The 22,086-nt window shown below is 47.8% G+C and overlaps 1 pseudogene; it reads left to right on the top strand.

The window, feature by feature from the left end:
• The first annotated feature begins 17,554 nt into the window (after positions 1–17,554).
• LOC112659417 (dnaJ homolog subfamily A member 1-like) lies at positions 17,555–18,793 on the top strand (annotated as a pseudogene).
• The last annotated feature ends 3,293 nt before the right edge of the window (positions 18,794–22,086 follow it).

Below are 22,086 nucleotides of genomic sequence, written 5' to 3' on the forward strand. Positions count from 1 at the left end.
CATGGTTTCCCCCTGGCCCACAGAATCCCTCCTCCCAAGAACAGCAGCTTCCTGGGGATCTTGCCAGGACCTCACAAGTGTGATCACTGCACTTTATCAGGAACAAAAGAAAAGAGCCGGGTGGCATGGTGCCCAGGTCCTCCCAGCCAGCCAAGCGAGTGAAAGGCTGGGCAGAGTGGGGGAGTGCTGTTGGAGCCAGGGTCTGAGAGCTGGAGCCCGTGCAGCCAGGCCCCACAGAATGGCTGAGGGGGCCTTTGGGTCTGTGCTCACAGAGGGGGTCTCTCAGGTATGCTGGTGGATGGGGCAAGGTCACACGAGTGAAGAGACAGGTTAATCAGAGGGAGGGTGAATGTGGAAAACACCTTTGGGAAACAGCAGGGGTTTGGGGTAGGGAATGGGGGGGGGACACAGTTCTGACTCAGAGCCCCATCAGAGGCAGAGGGCCAGTAGCTGAAGCAGCATGCTCCTCCTGGCTCCTTCTGGCTCTTCCTTTCATTGGTTGATAAAGATGGCCAAGACACCACTAATCTGTAAGAGACTGTCACTGGTGACTTTCTGTCAAGCCATGGCTCCTGGCTTTCACCGTTCATGCGTTGTCAGGTTTTGTGAATGAACAGTCAACCGTCTCTGGGTCTCCTTCCTGTCTCCCATTCATTCCTCTGATCGTTACCAGCTTCTCCAATTTTAATAATGGTGGTAACGATCCCTCGTGTTGACCTATTGCATTAGGGTATCCAAAGGACTCTCAGAGGGTAGACAAAAGCTTTTGGCACAATGCCCAGGACAAAGGAGGCATCAAAGTGGCTCTTGTCCTTCCTCCTCTGGATCTCATTTCTCACAGCAAGGCTGAGAATAGGTACTCTTACTCTGTCTTTGCAGATGTGAACATGAACACTCAGTGTAATGACAGGTCTGGCCCCTCAATCAGCAGATAGTAGACTGAGTCCTAGAATGCAAACCCTAGATTCCATCAAATCTTCTAGAATCCTCTCCAAAAGGTCATCAGCAAATCTGACTGCCTTTCTCAGACCTCTCAGAGACTTCTGGCAGGCTGACATCCTTTCCTCTTGCCATGTGATCCTCTCTTGGTTCCTTGGCAATCCACGATCCCAATTCTACCACTGAACCACCCCCTTTGTGGTCTCCATTTGCTTGTCTTCCTCCTCCTTCCCTCTAAGTGTTCTTGGCTCTTGGCTCACCCAGTATTTCCTTCTTCAGGGGCCACATTTGGGATGTGACCGCCTCAGAGATGACTCTGGATCTCAAATCTACATCCACTTCCTACACAGGCAAAGCTGGATGTCCCACTAGCACTGCAGACTCAACATAACCTCCCAGAGTCAAGAATTAGGTCTCAGCAGATGTGTCCTTTGGACCTAGCCAGGTCTCACCTTCACTGTTTTTGATGCAAAGAATGAATTTGATGCTTCCCTTCCAGAAGACAGCCCTTCCTTTTAACTTCCTCATTTCTATTAATGACACCACTTTGCTTCCTGTCACTTGGGTTCAGAATCTCAGAATGCCTTTTACTCCTCTTCTCTTGCCTCTGACCTTTGTAAAGAATAGTCGTTCTGCTCAACAGATTCTACCTCTCCCAGTAGTTCCCATATGCCCCTTTTATTCCGTTGCCACTGCCACTGTTAGGGCAGAGGGTGTCTGACACTCAGCCATCGTTGCACACACTATGGCAGTGTCATTTTGCTGAGTAGGACTCCTGCCCATGGGTTCTCGCTGCCTAGGGAGTTAAGCAGGGGTGAGGTAAGGAAGGAATGCATGTAAATACTAATAATGTTCCCTGAAGGCATTGGCTTTACTGCAGCTCCAACCAAATGGCTAAAGAAGTATAGGAGAGAAAGGAGGATGGGGTAAGTGGGTGATGGGCATTAAGGAGGGTATGTGATGTCACGAGCACTGGGTGTTATGTAAGACTGATGAGTTACTGACTTCTACCTCTGAAATCAATAAGACATTATATGTTGATTAATTGAATTTAAATAAAAAATTTTTTTAAAGTGTAGGAGAGGATGCTAGGAGAATGTTACCTTATTTTTGTACAAAATCATAGTGGGAATGCTCCGCATAGTTCTGATCATGAAGCCAACCGATGACTAAGGAGATGGATGTTCTAAGTGCAAAAGGACGCTCCCCTGTTAGTCTGCAGATTGAACGAAGTGAGAAAGGATAAACTGGGGGAAATCAGACTTGTTCACTAAGTCCTAGAATACCAGAAGAAGAGGTGCCTCCTTGAGATCTGAGAAGAGCTAACACAATGATGCATCTCACAAGAAGGCTTACTTTATATAGTTGGAAACCAGGGTAAGAACGAACGGGTAGGTAATGCCTGCTGTGGAATGCTTGAGTAACCCAGGCTGGGTGCAGTGTGTCTACTCTGTGATTCTCACCACAGATAAGATCATCGTGCACTTTTATGGTGTGTCTCTCTTTGTCCCTGTCAGGGAAGGAGAGTAGCCTGATGGACCATGAGCCAGATCCTGGAGACTCCAGGTATTAGAAGGGCCTGGATTCAGGGCACCCAGCCAGCTCAGTAGGTGGAGCGTAAGACTCTTGATCTTGGGGTCATGAGTTCAAGCTCCATGTTGGGCATAAAGATGAGTTTAGGAAAAAAAAAAAAAGAGGGAGGCTTGGATTCTAGTCCAAGCTCTGGCCCCTACTGGCTATGTGACCTTCCTTGACCAAGTTACTATTTCTCTGAGCCTCAGTCTCCTCATCTGTCAAATGAAAGTAATACCTACCTCACTGGATGATAAGATGAAAATCAGGCAAATATAATAAAAACTAAAAACACTTGACGGTTTATGAAGTGACATGCCTGATATAAGGAATTTATTCTTATTATTTTATCAAAAGTGGCAGGTTTTTGGTATCACTGTCCATATCTGTTTCTCTGGCTACCAATACTGATAATTAACATTTCTTGAGCATTTGCTATGCACTAAGCACTATGTTAAATCCCTTAAATCCTTATCTATTTTAATTCTCATAACAATCCTGCAAGTACCACCCAAGACATGCAGGCTCAGAGAGGTTAAGTAACTTGCCCAAGGTCCCACAGCTTATAAGCAGAGATGGAATTTGTCTGATTTTGTGGCTCTTGCTCTTTGCACGAAAGTGCACTACCTTGATGAGAGTAGTGTCCAAATGGTAAAACACAAAACCATTGATTCCTTCATGCAACAGCTATTTTTTGAGTGCCCCCTCCTGCTGGGCTCAGAGTAAGCAAGCAAATAGTGTCAGCGAGCCAAACAGTCCTCCTCCAGGAGGAAAAGTGGCACCTGAGACCTTAGGTTCTGCTTTCAAGTTAGTAAGTTCAAGTGCATTTGTTCATTTTGTAACCTCATAGTCTTTAGAGCTACAAGGACCTCATTATACCCACAAAATGGCTAAGGCCTAGAAAGGATGAGGGCTTGGCCAAGGCCACGTAGCAAATTAGTGGCTGAACAAGGACTGGAAATTCAGATTTTCTAGGGCACCTGGGTGGCTTAGTGGTTGAGTGTCTGCCTTTGGCTCAGGTGGTGATCCCGGAGTCTTGGGACCAAGTTTCCCATCAGGCTCCCTGCAGGGAGCCTGTATCCCTCTGCCTATGTCTCTGCCTCTCTCTGTGTCTCTCATGAATAAATAAACAAAATCTTAAAAAAAGAAAAATGAAATTCAGGTTTTCTAACTCAACAGTCAGTGTCTTTCATGTATGATCTTGTTGTCAGCACTACCCATGACAAATTCGTACAGTGAGACGTGATATGCCGCCACAAATCATGCACACACATTTGAGCATGATGCTCATGGAATCCAGGAGCTCCAAAGTGTCCGAGCCTGGACCCTAAGGGTTCCTCCTGCCCTTTGCTGCATCTGGTCTCTATCCCCTCACCCTGCAGAGACCCAGGGTTGGAGGTGCCAATGTGCTTGGTGCTAGGGCTTGTGGAGCCTCAGCAGACTAGCGCCCAGGCCCCATCCCCAGCTTCCAGCTCGCCCCACAGCTGGCTCTTACTGCCGGTTCACAAACATGAGGTGACTTCAAAGAGGGAACACTCAGAGAGTGGGTGTGACCTTACTGTCCCTATTTTATGGTTGAAGAAATCGATCATCAGTGAAGTTTAGTAACTGGCAAAACTAGGATTTGATTTTTAGGTCTAATTCCAAAGTACAAACTCTTTCCAAACTAGTATCACTTCACGCAACTCATTTAACTGCCGTTGTGACAGTTGCTCAATATAATGGATAGAAAAGTACTTCGAAATTGTTTTAAATAGCGGTTAAATAATGCAGGTGCACATCTATATATAGGTATAACATTTACATACATCTATGTAACGTTGGAGCTGGAGGCAACTTAGCATCTAAGCTAGTCATGTGATGTCACCATGGGTGGTTGCAGAGCCCTGGGACAGGAGCTTTTGTCTTTGGGTTTCTATTTCAGGGCTCTTGTACCAGGGGCTGTCAGGAGTCAATAGAGCTGGGCAGAAACGTTGTCACTGTGCTTCGGTGGCTTTCCACCCACATTCATTGTCAGGCAGGACAGAGTTTGGCCCGTGTATGAGTGGCAGAGGAAGCGGTGTCAGGAGAAAGGGCAGAGGGGGAGGCCCAGGAGCTGAAACTCTGGAGGAGCGCAGTCACAGGGGGCTCAGGCAGAGTGTCACCAGGGTACACAGCTCGAGACGTAGGCCAAGACGGGACAGGGTGGCAGGAATGCTGTCACTTGGGGTGGAGAGGAGCCTTGCAATGATCCGTTCTCACCTTTGAGACAGAGACACGGAGGCCCAGAGATCGGCTTATCCAAAATCACCTGGAAGTTAGGAAATCTGAGGGGTTCCCATTTCTAATATGAGTTGTCTAGGCACCTGGAACCACCCTCAAGGACGTGCAACAAAAATCTTGGATCAAATGCAGTAGCCAATGATTGCCTCTGCCCTACAAAGGCTTGTCAGTCCTTGGGGGACCTGTCCCTGTGCTGACAGAGCAGCATCCCTCACGCTGAGGCCAGGCTCCAGGAAAATGACATCCTGCTCTGGCATCACCTTTTAAGGTCCTCAGCATCTCTATCTGGAGGCCAAACGAGGCAGTGGACCACCAGATTGGTAGGTGTGCTGTACAGGTGTGCTGTAGTGAGAACACCAAATGGGGGCACAACAGACCCATGTTCATGGCCCTTACTCAGCACCTCTTGGCTCTCTCCTTTCTCATAAAGGAAATAGTTCCCTAAGTCACAGAACTTGTGATTCAACTTTTCTCCAAGAGCAGTAGGTGGCTTCAAAGTCAAAGCCCCACATTCCCTCATTTTAAGGTGGAATTGGGGCAGTACGAGCAGGGGCCAGCCCATCCCTGGAGCTGGCTTATGGGAGGAATGGTCTTGCCAGGTTTCTGAGTCATCTGTGGGCCTTGTCTAGACTGATTCTGGTAGACTAGGAAATGTTCTTAAAAAAAAAAAAAAAAAAGAGGGATCCTTGGGTGGCGCAGCGGTTTAGCGCCTGCCTTTGGCCCAGGGCGTGATCCTGGAGACCCGGGATCGAATCCCACGTCGGGCTCCCGGTGCGTGGAGCCTGCTTCTCCCTCTGCCTGTGTCTCTGCCTCTCTCTCTCTGTGACTATCATAAATAAATAAAAAAAATTTTAAAAAAAAGATTTTACTTATTTATTCATGAGAGATGCTGGCTCAGAGCTGAACCCTGGGCACAGGGCACATACTGGGTGTGATCATGGTGCATTTGTACCAGCTCCAGGTAGAGCTTCGAGGAGAGACGTCTGAGCAGTGTAATGGGGTGTTCTGCCCTGTGGCCCCATCACAGAGCTAAGCAGCCAGGACCTCTCCACAAGTAACTGTAGCACAGTGGAAAGTCGTGCTCTGTGCTAGAAGGCCACCATTCACATTCCAGCTTCACATCTCAGTTGCTTTCTCTGTGCCCTTGGGCAATCACTTCAACCTTTCATTAAGCATTTATAGGCATGGAGGTGGCTGAACTGCATTTCTCGGAATTCCCTTCTTTCTAGGGTCCTGGCCATATTGGCATTGGCCACAGGAGAAATGTGTGCAAGCACAGCTCTGAAAGTGATGTGGACCAGTCCCACCAGCACGGGAGCTCTGACCCCTTATTCTCTGTGGCTTACAGAGCTTCTGCTTCTCTGATCAGACCTTGCCAGATACTCTGTATCTGGCAACCGCAGGCATCCTTCCGAGGCATGGGAGACAGAAAAATAAACAAATTATCCTTCTTCTGGTCTTGGATTCCCCACCTATACGATGGGGAGGAGGGACGATAAAATGAAATAAGACTCCCAATGGCTCTGCCAAATGTCTGACTGGACGAGCCCCCAGTGAAAGGCACATGGAACCACCCATTGCAAAGCCTGCGGGTTTAGGGAGGCATTCCCTTGGAATGGGCTCTGTGAGACCAGGAGCCCCCAGGGGCCAGGCTTCTGTGACCCTGAGATGTGTCTGCTCAGGGCTGAAAGAGGGACCTTTGGGCTCAGTCCACCAGTTAGTCCAGACAAACAGCCATATGTTACTTCTCTTTCTTTAATCCTGAGGTCAAAGACCTTCCACGCTGTGTGTGGGAGGCAGGAGGCACACAGCCTCTACACCGTGCTTGTGCTTCTCCAACTATTGGTGGTGAAGGACCAGCTTAAAAAAAAAAAAAAAATCCCACCCATTACAGATGGACACTTTTGTAAAATCCGATAAAAATAAATCATTAGAAAAAATGAAAGAACAAAACAGATTATGCAATATCCAAGGCTAGACTTCTTTTTATTAGCAGAGTTAGTAGGTATAAACCCTCTCCGCAGAAGTACTATAAACATCTCCAAAAGCTTATTCTCAGTTTCTGTACTTACTTCAGCACCACTGGATAATGATTTGCAGGCAGGTGCTGACATGGGAAGAGCACTTTGGGGAGGTCTGTGGCCCTCGAGAGACCAGAGGTGCAGCACCAGCGTCCTGATGCGTCTGCCATGCTGCTAAGGCTCCTCGCTCTTCTGATGTAGAACGAAGAAAACAGGCCTTGGAGCCACTCACTCTGTGACCTTGCTTCTAGCCTTATCCTCTCTAGATGCTGGTTTCTCATCTGTAAAACGGGGTGCTGTCGGAACGATACAGTGACGCCTGTGAGGGCACAGTAGAAACTCTCCAGTGTGCGGGGAAGACGGCGGCTGCTGATCAGCAGGTGGGGAAAGGGCTCTAGAAGGAGCATGCTTCGGGAGTCCGGGGGCAGACACAGAGATGCCGAGCGTGGTGTCCTCCACTGAAGGATTGTCTTCTTTTTCTTTTTTAAGATTTATTTATTTATTTGAGAGAGAGGGATGGGGAGCACAGAGGAAGAGGGAGAAGCAGGCTCCCCACTGAGCAGGAAGTCCCACGCAGGGCTCGATCCCAGAACCCTGAGATCATGACCTGAGCCAAAGGCAGATACCTAACTGACTGAACCACCCAGGAGCCCCTGAAGGATTGTTTTCATGAGCTCTCTCTGAAACTAAGGGTCCATGGGCCACCAGGCCCAGAAACACAGCAGGGTATGGATAGAAGGTCACATACCATCTTTCTGAGACACCAGCAGAGTGTGTGATGGTGAAGTCTGCAGGGAACCCTGTGGGCTTAGCTCTTAAGGCTTCTTAAGAGCTTCTCTTCCCAGAGAGTCTGGGAAGGTGATCCTGGGAAGCACAAGGTTTCCTGCAGTACTTGTTTAGCTGGGGCGGCGGCAGATTCTTCCAGGAAGAAAAAGCGGACACATGTGGGTAAGTCGCATGAAACACCCTATGTGGACCCCATAAGAAGTGGAGGAGATTGATTTATGGCTCACTTTCTCAATGAGGCAGGATCACACCCGGGGGGGGGAGGAAATGCTTCTTGGAGGGCAAAAAAAATCTCGCTCTTCTTATATATAAACACAAATGTACATACAGTAGGTACACAGCTACCTGTGGCATTCCACTTTTAAGAGGGGTTATGATTAGGGTGGGGGGATGTCTAAACTGGCCCTTAAGGGGTACAATAATGAAGAAAGGATTTGAGTCCAACATCCTGCCCTTATGTAGAAAAATGCAATAAGACCATGAAATCCACTCACCCAGGTTGTGTTATTGGTAACAACAAACCCCAAAGTCCTGAGCACCCTGCAGAAGGGACATCACAGACCCATGCAGCCCTTCTAATGCCCGCCATGCTTCAGCATCAGGCTACTCTCTTCCAAAGCCCTGATCTGTCCATATGTCACCCCCAGCTGTCTCTTGCCAGCTTCAGAGGTCTGGTTAGCTCTAACAACCCAAGTGCCTGCTTCTATACCAGTTCCTGAAATGGTGCGCAAGCCCGTGGCTGCTCCGGATGCATTAGCTAAATGGTGATCTCTTCCCTCTTCACCCCGTGTGCCGCTCCACACAGAGCTCATCTGCATGGCATCATTTCCAAACTGCCTCTCCCTCCTGGCACAGAGCCTCCTGACTCTCCTGACCCATTCTGACTGAGCGATCTTAAAATATTCATTGGATCTTGGCACTCCCCTGCTTACAGCCTTTCCCATGGTACTTAGAATAGCCTGAATGCCTCACTGCTTTCTGGTTTTACAAAGTCAAGTTCTTTCTCATGTCATGGCCTTGGTCCACAGTGATGGACCAAGGAAAATTGGCCTTCCCTAAAAATGTTCCTCCTCTGCCCCTGCCCTTGTCTGGCTCAAAGGTCATCCCTCAGAGAAATTTTCCATGACCACCCATGTCCTCCTTGTTCTCTAGCACTTGGCTTTCTTTTCTTCAGATCTGTTGTCACACTTTGTTGACTGGTTTATTGTCTTTCTTCCCATTAGACTAGAAACTTCCTGATGGCAGGGACCAGGGGTCCATTTGCCCACTGTTGGATGCTCAACCCCTAGCAGAGTGTCAGGCACACAGCAGGCTTCTGTGATTTCTTATTGAGGGTGAGGATGCATGTGTGAGCAAACACCCTGCTGTTAAAGGAGCCAGCTGGTATGAATGCATATGGAAATAACAGGGACCTGGACGATTGTTTCCCAGTAGGCCTCCTACCCCACACTCAAGCCCCAGCAGTGCTATTAAGGATTCACTGGGGCAAATGACAAGAAGGGGCTGAGGCCAGAAAGATTGCTGCCCAATATTGCCCAGGGCATAAGCCCTGAATGACCCTAGAAGATGTCTCGTTCTTGACCATCCCCAGAGTCTATTGGTAATTAACTCAGCAGATAAGTTTCAAAGTCTTACCTCCTCCCTGGGATGCCCGCTTAGTGAGCTGGTAGGAAGGGTAATTGCTTTTGGACCTGCTGTAGTGACTCTGTCCCCAGGGTTGGACAGGAAGGAAAAGGAGGCTTGGTCACCACTCCTACACAACCTCATATTTGTTTATGATTTATGGTGATGGAAAATTTCTTCCCAGTTAAATGGCATTTTCTAATACTATGTGTGTAGTGTTTTACCATCTTCCATTTGATCCCATCAGAAAGAAAGTGTACCTCAGCCAGTACTCTGGGTGCAATAAACCATGCTTATGAAGTGTCCCAGTGCCCGCACAAGCAGTGTTTCTGTGGAATGTTAAGGGTATACACTTGTACTTTATGTAAAGTGGTCCTTGTTCTCCATAACTGTGACATGAAATAATTGTGCTGTTACTGCACACTGGGAGTTAACGGGTGGGGAAGAGATGAGTTTGGCTCCTGTGAGGTCCCACTAGTGGTATTACAAGTGGTTATAACTGAGCTGTTGGTGCCCACTTAACAGTATGTAAACTTGGTTTGTAATTAAAATTTTTTTCCTTTTAAAAAAAAAATGTACCTCAGTACATTAGCAACACCCATGCCTGCAAGCACGGCACGCTCTTTCCTTTTCAAGCCACTGTCATGACTTCTACCCCATTTCCAAGAAAAGTATCCCTCCCCCCATTGCCACCCACCGACACGATCCAGCCATGCTAATTCATTGTGCTGTTAGTTACACCAGGGAGTTTCCATTTTTAAGGAATTTTCAGGTCTTTGATCTCTCTGATCCAGCCAACTAACTGCTGTGATTAGCCAACCTGGTCATCTATGCCACGCTCTGGAGAAGGGACGAGAGCAGCAGACATCTGGCATATCCTAGAGCCATGCTTGGTGCTTGCCATCCATTATCTCACAGAGAAGTCACTACCTGAGAGGGAGCTTGTATCATACCCACTTTACAGAAGGGGAAATGTAAACTAAAGGACAACAAACCGTGTATCCAGAAACACCGAGGTTATCATCAACCGAAAAGCCATTAAAAAAGTTGTCTTCAGCAGAACAGGTTTTTAAGTCCCAAGGGACTGTGATAAAAGATTGATGCTTGGCTTATATTTAGACACCCAGTAGATGATCCTTGACCGGGCAAGTGTTCATTCGACAGGATTTGATATGACTAAAGGGAAGTACCATCTATTTCTCAGCCAGCATACGTGCATTGTGGGGGTCCTGGCTGGGGTGAAGTGAGATTAGGGAGGTTCCAGTGGCATGGAATCAAAACCTTGCTGGACCAAATCCTGGCTCCAGTCTCATTTTCCACACACCATGCATCTGTAAGCCTGTCCCTTCACCTTTCTGGGCCTCAGTGAAACCGAGAGGGAGAACTATATGTCACCTACCGAGCCCATTCTAGCTCCGATATCCTATAAGTGAATCACTCATTGTGTCTAAGACTCACCTTGACCTTCCTGGATAAACCAGCTCCTTTCCTGAATTCTTTCTTGGCAGGCGTTACCTTATTTTCTTGCTCCAAGTCACAAAAGTTCAAGATCCCCATTGCCTTCTCTATCTCCCTCACCCCAATATTCTTTTTCTCGTGTCATTCAGATTTCACTGATTCTTGTCCCTGCCACCCCCATCCTGCTGCAGGTTATGGTGGCTTTCCACCTGCTACCTTCCTCAGCCTCCATCTCTCTGGTCCAGCTTCCAGATGCTACCTCGTGGGTCTCAAGAGGCCACAACTCTGGTCTCAACCCTTCAGTGACTCCCCCAAAGCTTTGGCCCTGACTTCCAAGCCCTCCAAGGCTTAGTCCCAGCCTCTTTTTTTTTTTTAAGATTTTATTTATTCATTCATGAGAGACATAGAGAGAGAGGCAGAGACATAGGCAGAAGAACAGGCTCCCTGCGGGGAGCCCGATGTGGGACTTGATCCCAGGACCCCAGGATCACAACCTGAGCCAAAAACCCTCAACCACTGAGCCACCCACGTCCCCAGACTTTTTGCCTCTTAATGAATCCCATGGGCACATCCCTTCTTGTGGCCTCTCTCCTCATCTATAAAATGCAGAGATTGGGTAAGGTCCCACTCAGAGCCCTTTTCAGATCAAAAATACCCTCACTCCTCTAGAGCCAGACTGCTGTATTTGCTGCCTTCTGGGTTCTCCCGGCCCCGGGCTGCCCACTCCTATTCTGTCCAGATGCCTCAGGAGTCCCTGAAAGTCTGACTGGTGGAGGGAAGGGGAGGCTGCAGCATGTTGTTTCACTCTCTGAGCCCGTTCAGCTGCACAATCAGAAAAGTCATTCTGTTCCTACCTCCCCTAAAGCTTTTTTTTTGAGAATATCAAGTAAAGAAATGACTCTGAAAACAACCCTTCCTCCCTCAAATAATAACCCTACAGGCCATGCACTTACCTAGGCATTGGGTACATTGTGGTAAACCAGATGGATTTGGTCCTTCCGCAGGGGAGATCGCACAGGGTAGATAAGCGCTGTCTAATGGCACCTTCTGGATTGATGGAACTTTGGTAGCCACTAAACATGTGTAGCTACTGACTACTTGAAACATAGCTAGTGTGACCAAAGATCTCAATCTTGAACTTTATTTAATATTAACCAATTTTTTAAAATTCTTTAAAAATATTTTATCTATTTATTCATGAGAGACACAGAGAGATAGAGAGAGAGGCAGAGACACAGGCAGAGGGAGAAGCAGGCTCCATGCAGGGGGCCTGATGTGGGACTCGATCCCGGGTCTCCAGGACCAGGCCCTGGCTGAAGGCGGCGCTAAACCACTGAGCCACCTGGGCTGCCCAATATTAACCAATTTAAATTTAAACAACCACACATAGGACCCGTGGCTACTGTTGGACGGCACAGCTACCGACAGCCAGGGGTAAGGGGAAAGAAGACATCAAAAACAAATCAACAGTTCCTCAGGAAATTAACCATAGACCACAGATCATAACCTTAGATCATAACATGATCCGGCAGTTCACTCCTAGGTATATGCCCAAAAGAACTGAAAATAAGTATTCAAACAAATAGTTGCACATGAATGTTCATAGCAGTGAAAGGTGGAAGCAACCCAAATGTTTGTGAATGGATGACAGAACACAGTATGTCCACACAATGGGATATTATTCAGTCAGAAAGGAAAATTCACAGAGGCAGAAAGCAGAGTCCTGGTTGCCTGAGGCTAAAGAGGAGCAGGGGTAGCAGGGACGGGGGGTGACTACTCATTTGGGGACAGGGTTTCCTTTTGGGAAGATGAAAATGCTTTGGAAATAGAGAGGTAATGATAGCACAATATTGTAAATGTACTAAATGACACGAAATTGTACACTTTACAGTGGTTAGTAGCATGTCTTGTGAATGAGACCTGACGGTGAGGAAGGGCCTCCATGGGAGGAACGGGGAGCAAGGTACTCTAGAGAAAGGCACCAGCTAAACAAGCCAGTCCGGAGTGGGGGGCAGAGCCCACTGCACGTGGCGCTGGCAAGGCAGGTGAGGGCCAGGCAAGGTATAACCTGCAGGGATATGCAGTCTGAGGGAGAACGTGGCTAATGCCCCTGGGGCTATAAGTGCCCTGGAGAAAGGTGTGTTGGCCATTTCTCTACCAGTTCCAGATATTGGCCCTTTGCTCTCCCCAAACCAAATCCTGAAGGTTTTAGCAGGTCTTGCTGTAGGTTGAAGTTGGATGAGGGGCTGTGCCTCCCATCTGCTCTCCTTTGTTCCTTAGTCTCTAGACTTCAGAGCATGTCTCCTGGGGCCTCCACCCGCCTCCTCTTCTTTCTCTCCCTTCCCCAAACAAGTCTCTGTCCCCCACCACCCAAATACCCCCATTGGGTGGCCCTGTCCACTTCCTCTCCAAGCTCCATCTTTCCCTAAAGAGCACTGAAGTCCCAATCCCTAGGATTCGTTCTCCTGAGGGGGCGGTGGGGGGCGTCCTCTGGAAATCAGTGACTCTGCTCAGCTCACCTCCAGCATGCCCAGTGGAGGGAAAAGTAAGCCATGGCTTCACAATCTACTAGCATGAATGTCCAGGTTGCTGGTTCCTGTGGCTGCCTTGATGGGAGACTCCATTCCTAGGTGGAGAAGACTCGAGCAACAGAATTAGGAGGAATGCATGAGCTCAGTTTTGACATATTAGAGTTGAGAGCCCCGTACCCCTGTCTTATTTTCTCAGTGTTGTCCAGTGCTCCATGCAGAGGGTCAACAGGAGCTAAGGCCTGGGAGGCCTGGCAGAGGTTCCAGGGCAGGGAGGGGTAGACTATGATTGGTAGAAGCCAGAAATGAGGGCAGAGGGGTTTCCTGCCATGAGAAGAGTGCTTCACATCTTATAACACATTTGCACTGAGTTCACAACCACCTGTGGGTTAGCCAGGCCAGCTGGCTTCCTCCTTGTTTTATAGGATGAGCCCGAGACTGACTTGTTTCAAGGTCATCTAGCGAGGGTTGGGACCTAGGTCTCTGGACTCCCTAGTTTCAAGATCTTTCTCTGTTCTCCAATGCCTCCTGGTTACCCCCTAACGGGAAAGGCCCTTCTCTTTCAGAGTGTTTTCCATGAATGCTAGGGTGGTGGTGGACAGGCAGGAGGAATGACCATCTTCAGTTCTGGGAGTTTCCTACATGAACAAGACTATCCTTGGCCTTGGAAGGACAAGATGTCAAAGTCCTCTGGGCACAGATGCGTCCTAAACTGTTCTTTCTGAGTCATCAGCCAGGCAGTGACCAGGCCTTCCTCATGGCCCCAGCTAACACAGTCCTGTCACCAACGTGCCCACCAAGGATCTTGACAAGGCCAGAGATGCTTGATTCTGCTGAAAGGTCTAGGGGCTGCTGCAGAGACCCAAACTATCCACTGTCGCTCCTACTGCAGAGCTGCAGACAGAGCAAGCAAGGGGTTCTGCTAAGGTCACTGGGGTCCCAGGAGGCAGTGCAGAGGGCAGCAAAATGGTGCCCTGGAAACAAACACAGTCTTTGACCTGAGATATCCCAGGCTTAGCCAGGATCCCTTGGAGCAAACCCAAAGCTGGGCCTTCCTCCCTAGCCTTACCTGGCACAGAAAATGCCAATCTGGAAAGAGTGCCACCCATCCCCACTGTTTGCCTGTCTGAATGTTCATTAAATTTACCTTGTGGAGCGAAAGGGATCAGAGATGAAAGGTCATGGCTTCATTTGGTGAGAGGGTACAAAGCCCTCAAATATTGGGTCCATTTCCCCGCTGCTGTGGGGCCTCCAAGGGAGAACGTTCACCTCTCCCAAGCCCTAACTTGTCTGACCCTCAGCCAGACTTGAGTTCACTGTGGAGGTGGTTTCCTGCAACCAGGCTCCGACATTAATTTGCCATATGGCCTCCAGCAAGCCTTTCCTTCTGAGAACCTCCAGGTCCTATCTGAGTAATGAGGCCCCTAAAACCCTCCTCACCACTAGAATCCTATAGCTCAGTGTTTCAGGAAGAGTCAGCATCAGGCCATCTGCCAGGCTTACAGGCCTGGGAAGTATGTCAGCATCCTGCACCCTGAAGGAATGTTGTGCCTATGCCTGGGCATTCATACTGCTGCCTTTTTCTAGGCAAGACCACCATGTAGAGAGTAGACATGTTACTGGCCAGGTCTTGGTCCCAGATGCCCATGCCCTCTCCGATGACATTGGCACAGTCCACCTGGTTTGGGCCACCAAGCCACTCTTACCCCACCTTGCCCCCTATAAATCATAAATACATGCAGATCTCCCCTGAGGCTTCATGATTAGCACAGGCAAGGGCTCTCTAGCTCTTACTTCGACCCAGGAGGTTTGGGCCACCAAGCCACTCTTACCCCACCATGCCCCCTATGAATCATAAATACACACAGATCTCCCCTGAAGCTTCATTATTAGCACAGGCAAGGGCTCTCTAGCTCCTGGGTCCAACTACCAGGGAAAGTAGGGCCAATAAATCCTTCCACCTACATGATCCCATTTAATCCCTCCATCAAAGCAGTTGGAGGAGGTGTTACAGTCTTAATTTGAACAAGTAAAGACCTCCTGGTGATATATAGGCAGGTTTGGGAAAAGACTGACGTCTGCTCTACTCCCCCAGCCTGTGTCTTGTGGCATAGCCCCGATTGCCATTTATCTGCCCCCTCCAGTGTGTCTTCATTGGAGACACATTGCCCCAGCCCCCTCTGTATCCCCATTCCTGAAGCCTGGGACCTTTCTGGAGTGGACGGCTTCATTTCCTCTGTTTTCCCATATGTCTGGTTGCACAGCCAATCCTTCAGGCTGATGGCCCTGGCCTCCCCTGCCCCCAGCAGGAAGAAGGAGGCCGTGCTGGGTCAAAAAGCCTCTCTCAAGTGGGGGGATTAATCCTGGTATTAGCTCACTCCTTGAAGCTCCATTGGCAGGTCTCTTCCCTTCACCTCCCAGATCTGCTTAGTCATCCTTCCCAAGAGCCCGAGTGCTGGCAGGAGCAGCTGGATGCAGCCACCACACTCATCTGGAACCCCCAGGGTGTGGCTGAGAAGGGGCTCCTGGAGGGCTATGGCCCCGTCCAAGAGAACAAAGAGAGAAGACCCAGGGAGATAGGAGTTAGGGTCAGAGGACCCAGGGAGATAGGCGTTAGGGTGATCCTGCTGCTACTGGCACTAGGCCTGGGCTCTGTGAGGCTACATCCTGGGACACTGTGCAGCCAGAAGGGAAGCAGAATATCTTGAAATCCCTTGGACACAATGCTTCCTTTGTATTGGATCCCACTGACCTCACCTCCTCCTGTCTGCAAACAGCCAGCAGGTGCACTTGGGGGATCAGCGATGATGAGGAAGAGGTGACTGTGCTCCTCAGGATCCACAGTCTAGTGGAAAAGATAAAGTGCTTTCGATTTTGGTAAGTGAGAGAGTGCCCCAAAGCCGCAGGGGCTCAGGAGAAGCCCAGCTCACAGAGGAGGGTGAGAGAGGCGTCAGAGGAGATGGCACTGGAGTTGGCTCTCTGAGAAGGATTTGTCAGCTAGACAGGTGGAAGAAAAGAGTGCATTCCAGATAGTGGGCATGTCATGAGTGAGGTGCAGAAAACATCGTGGGGCCCCAAAGCTGCCCATGTACAGGAGCCTGATGGAAGGAAAACATGAAATCCATCTGAAATTATTTTGCTCATCCAAGAATCATATCCTGAGCTTCTCTGCATGGACAGCTGTACAGTGGGTCCTGGGGGCAACAAAGAACAAATTAGTCTCCACCCTAAAGGATATCCAGTCTGGCAGGGAAAGAAGGAAAATAAAATAATTGAGGATTATAGAATTTCAGCTGTTGGTGGAAACTTCCAGAGGACCCCGTACCCATTTCCTTTTCCTAAAGATGCAGGAACAATATGAGGTTTGACTCACCCAGGACAAAAAGCCAGCTGGAGAGAAAGCCTGGATCAGACTCGGATCCTTAGATTCCATTCCATTTTTCCCTGCACCAGGCAAGACACACACCACTGCAGGAAGCTTTGGATGGGCCAGGGAACCAGGAGGAGAGTGTGAGGACTTCTGGCTGGGATGGGGTGCTGGTGAGGTGCCCCAGGTGAGCCTTGATAGCCAGGATGGCACAGAGTGTGTGCTTAGGAAACAGGAGCGTCCAGAGGCCCTGACACAGTGGGGACAGCCGGGGCTCCCCGGAGCCAAGGCTGGGAAGGAAGGGTGGATCAGAGCTTGCACTGACCTAAGAAGTCTATACTCTATTTCTGAGCATGAGAAAATGAAGAGGCAATGAGAGTGCTGTGATATCTGGGCTGAGAGGGTGCCAGATGATGGAGAGAGGGCAGAGGCCAGAAGGAGGGAGCCTACTGTGGCCACTCCCTGCTGCAGCTCTAAGGTATTCCCAGCCATGCCCAGCATGGTCTTTCGGGCATTTCTAAATTGTTTACTTCCCCCACACACAGAGGGTAAGCTCCCAGAAACCAGGGATTATTCAAGATGACAAGTGTGCTGGTCACTGAAGGGGATACAGAAATGATTGTCTCTGCCCAGAGGATGTGACTATCTCGCCCTGAGGACACAAGTGACTCGGGAGGCAAAGCACCAGGGGTAGGGGAAGCATGTGGTAGGCCCATACACCTAGGAGATTAGGATGACTATTACTATCAAAAAAACCCAATCCCACCCCAAAACCCCCAAAATAAACCAAAACAGAAAATCACAAATGTTGGCAAGGATGTGGAGAAATGGAAACACTTGGTGGGAACGTAAAATGGTGTCATTACTGTAGAAGATAATAGAGCAGTTTCTCAAAAAACTAAAAATAAGGAACTTTCTAGAATGCTCAGTGAGACACGGAGGAGCAGCGGCTCCTGGAGCTGCGCCCAGCAATGCAGTCCTTCCCGCTCCCCCACACCGGCCTTGGCCCTCTCACCAGCTGTAGAAAATGGTGAAAGAAACCACTTACTATGATGTTTTGGGGGTCAAACCCAATGCCACCCAGGAGGAATTGAAAAAGGCATACAGGAAACTGGCCTTGAAGTACCACCTTGATAAGAATCCAAATGAAGGAGAGAAGTTTAAACAGATTTCTCAAGCTCATGAAGTGCTCTCTGATGCTAAGAAAAGGGAATCATATGACAAAGGAGGAGAACAGGCAATTAAAGAAGGTGGAGCTGGTGGTGGTTTTGGCTCCTCCATGGACATCTTTGATATGTTTTTTGGAGGAGGAGGCAGGATGCAGAGAGAACGGAGAGTTAAAAATGTTGTCCATCAGCTCTCAGTAACCTTAGAAGATCTATATAATGGCGCAACAAGAAAACTAGCTCTGCAACAGAATGTGATTTGCGATAAATGTGAAGGCCGAGGTGGTAAGAAAGGAGCAGTCGAATGTTGTCCCAATTGCCGAGGTACTGGAATGCAAATAAGAATTCATCAGATAGGACCTGGAATGGTTCAGCAAATTCAATCTGTGTGCATGGAGTGCCAGGGCCATGGGGAACGGATCAGTCCTAAAGACAGATGTAAAAGCTGCAACAGAAGGAAGATAGTTCGAGAGAAGAAGATTCTAGAAGTGCATATTGACAAAGGCATGAAAGATGGCCAGAAGATAACATTCCATGGTGAGGGAGACCAAGAACCAGGACTGGAACCAGGAGATATTATCATTGTTTTAGGTCAGAAGGACTATGCTGTTTTTACTCGACGAGGAGAAGATCTTTTCATGTGTATGGATATACAGCTGGTTGAAGCCCCGTGTGGCTTTCAAAAGCCAATATCTACTCTTGACAACCGAACCATCGTCATCACCTCTCATCCAGGTCAGATTGTCAAGCATGGGGATATCAAGCGTGTGCTAAATGAAGGCATGCCAATTTATCGTAGACCATATGAGAAAGGGTCGCCTAATCATCAAATTTGAGGTAAACTTCCCCGAGAATGGCTCTCTCTCTCCTGATAAACTTTCTTTGCTGGAAAAACTCCTACCTGAGAGGAAGGAAGTAGAAGAGACAGATGAAATGGACCAGGTAGAACTGGTAGACTTTGATCCCAATTAGGAAAGCCGGCGCCATTACAGTGGGGAAGCATATGAGGATGATGAACATCACCCTAGTGGGGGTGTTCAGTGTCAGACCTCTTAATGGGGCCGGTGAAGAACACTGCTGCTGGCATTTTACATGCAGTAGTGGATGGGATGAGTGAAGGACTATAATCATAGCTCACAGTGCTATTGTTTTTGTTTTAATATTCAACTATAGTAGTGTTTTAAAAGTTAAATGAAGAATACACTCAAATATAAAAGCTCTGACTTTGCCCTGTATGTATGATGACTTCAGTGTGCAAGATAAGTTTAATACTGTAAAAACTACTTTTAAAAAATCTCCCCTAGCGTTTGTTAGGCCATACCTTGTAATTGTTTGCAGCTCTATGTATATGAAACAGTTCAGACTGGACTGAGATGCTAGGTGTATGTATTGACTTCAGTGTATGACCCTTAACTGTTAAACTATGACGTTAAAACTTGTATTTAATTGGCAATCAGACAAAGAAATTATTAATTTGTAGAGAAGTGTTGGTCTGTAGTTACGTTAAGTGGGATTCATTGTGATGCCTCTGCATTTTATTGTCTCAACTGTTACTTGAAGATGGCATGCTATGTAATTTGGCCTGTGGCGTCAGTGATAGAAAGGATACCTCTAAAGAAGGGGTTTATCATATGCTGCTGCTTGAGGGCTTGCACTTGTAGAATTGCACTCCCTTCTGCTGTGCCATCTTTTTTTTTAAAATATATATATATATTTATATATATATATATATATAAATATATATATATCAGTCCTGGTTACACTTTTTTTCCTTCTCTTTGGACCATGATAAACTTCAGAGTAGTGACTTCGGGAGCAGGCCAACTTAGAGTGAAGAGACATTATATGGAGAAGTTAATTTGCATGTATGAGACAGGAAGGTGTCTTCTAGGTATGTGACAGGCTTCCTTTAAACCATTTAACTTATGCTCCGAAGTAACTGTAATTTCATGTTCGTAGTATAGCAAATTATGATGAATAGCTTTAATTGAATGTTTAAAAGGCATGTTCACAAGCTTAAATCTGGAATCAGAATTAAGCAATAGAAATGTATGAATGTCTCCTTAATATACTGATTATAAAGCATTTCCAATGTGTCACTACAGGCTCCCCTCCCCCCCTCCCCCCCCCGTAGATTAAAAGCACTGGTTTTTCACTAAGGTTAAAAAAAAAAACAAAAAACACTAAACTAAAAATAGAACACCATATGATCCAGCAAATGCACTTCTGGGTTAACATGCAAAAGAACTGAAAGCAGGGTCTCAAAAATATATTTTACAGCCACGTTCATAGCGGCATTATTCATGATGCTAAAACATGGAAACTACGCGAGCATCCACTGATAGATGAATAGAAAGCAAACTGTAGTCTGTCCACTCAATGGAATATTACTCAACCTTTTACAGGGACACCTGGGTGACTAATGGTTAAGCATCCACCTTCGGCTCAGGGTGTGATCCCGGAGTTCCGGAATTGAATCCTGCATCGGGCTCCCTGCATGGAGCCTGCTTCTCCCTCTGCCTGTGTCTCTGCCTCTCTCTGTGTGTTTCTCATGAATAGATAAATAAAATCTTTAAAAAAAAAAAAAGAATATTATTCAGCCTTACAAAGGGAGGAAAACCTGACACACTTTATATTGAGGACATTATGCTAAGAGCAATAAGCTAGTCACAGGCTCAGTTGGTTACGCATCTGCCTTTGGCTCAGGTCATGATCCTGGGGTCCTGGAATTGAGCCCCGCTTTGGGCTTCCCTCTCAGTGAGCAGCCTGCTTCTTTCTCTCCCTCTGCCTTTCCTCCTGCTTGTGCGTGCTCGCTCGCTCTCTCAAATAAATAAATAGAATCTTAAGAAAAAATGCCATAGAACCGTACGATTAGAAATGGTTAAGATGATAAATGTTATATTGTGTGCATTTTACCGCAGTAAAAAAATTTGAAAAAGAAAAACATCCAACGAGAGATTAGAGGTCAGCAAACTTTGCCTGTAAAGGGCCAGGCATTAAATATTTTCAGCTTTGCAGGTCATACGATTTCTGTCACAAAAGTGCTCAACTCTGCCAGTTTGGTGCAGAAGCCACCATAGATAATGAATACACAACTGAGCATGGTGGGTTCCATGAAAACTTTCCCAGGTTTGGCCCTACGATTATGGTTGGGGGACTCCTGATCTCAAGATGCACGCGTGTATCTGACTTTCTGTTGAGAATCTGTGGAAGGCCTAGAATCTAGGTCTGTGAAGTTTCGTGTTGACTTGTCTAGCCTCTTGTCAGGCAGAGTGCAAATGATTTCCCTCAGGGAGAAAAGATAATTCCAAAGGTTAAGGATTTCTGCCCTGGAGGGCAATACCGGGTTTGTATCTGAACCACAAAACCTATTCTAACAATGCCTGTTCTTCAAATTCTCCTCCTGGGAGCTATCTCGGCTGTCCTGCTGGTTTCCCTCACGAATGAGTTAAATAAATCTCTGACGCATGTTCTTTCCTTGCACACAACACAAAACAAAAACTGTAAGAGATCAAAAAAGGAGCGATTCAAATTGCTGGGGAGATCAGGGAAGGCTTCTTGGAGGTGGCAGCATTTGAGAAGAGCCTAGAAGGCTGGGAAGGCTGGTTGGTTTGGGGAATTGGTACCAATCTGTGGAAGGCTAGGGAAGTGTCACGGGGTGGGAAGGGTGGAGCCAGCACGCTGGCTGAGAAGGTCTTCCAGTGGGTGATGGCTCAGGGATCACAGACCAGTTCCCTAGGCTCCATATGGCCTCCTGCCTGAGTCGGTCTGTATCAGGGTCGGGATCGGGATCGGGATCGGGATCGGGATCAGGATGAGGATTGGGATCGATTCTGCTCAGTAGACACTCTGGAAAGGGGTACTTAGAGTGGAAGCCTGGCTCCCACACTGCTAAAGACCATGCAATCCTGATTTCATTTCTTAACCTCTAGCCATCAGTTTTTTCATCTACAAACAAAGATAATAATAATTATGGGTGCGGTAACCCTCTGACTCAAGGCCCTGGCGGGGACATGGCCTCCTGTCTGGCTCCTCACAACTCTGATCACATCTGTCCTTAGGGTCACTCCCTCCTCCCATGGGCTCGGGCTGTGCCATCTACTCTAGGCCTGGGAAGGGGGAGGTGACAATGAGGCCCAAGGCAGGGACCTGTCCTGGCTGGGCCACCCTCAGCAGATGCCACTTCAATGATCATTCCCTCATTACGACCATAAACGATGACTGATATCATAGTTTATATTTATAGAACTAGATCTAGTCCTTCTGATGAATAACAATGATTAGGTGATTCTCAAAACAACTCTAGGTGTACACAAGAACCAGTACTGTTGGCCCATCGTACCCCTGACCAAACTGTGGTCCCA

The sequence above is a fragment of the Canis lupus genome, chromosome 18 (assembly GCF_003254725.2).
Source record: "Canis lupus dingo isolate Sandy chromosome 18, ASM325472v2, whole genome shotgun sequence".
Lineage (NCBI taxonomy): Eukaryota > Metazoa > Chordata > Mammalia > Carnivora > Canidae > Canis > Canis lupus.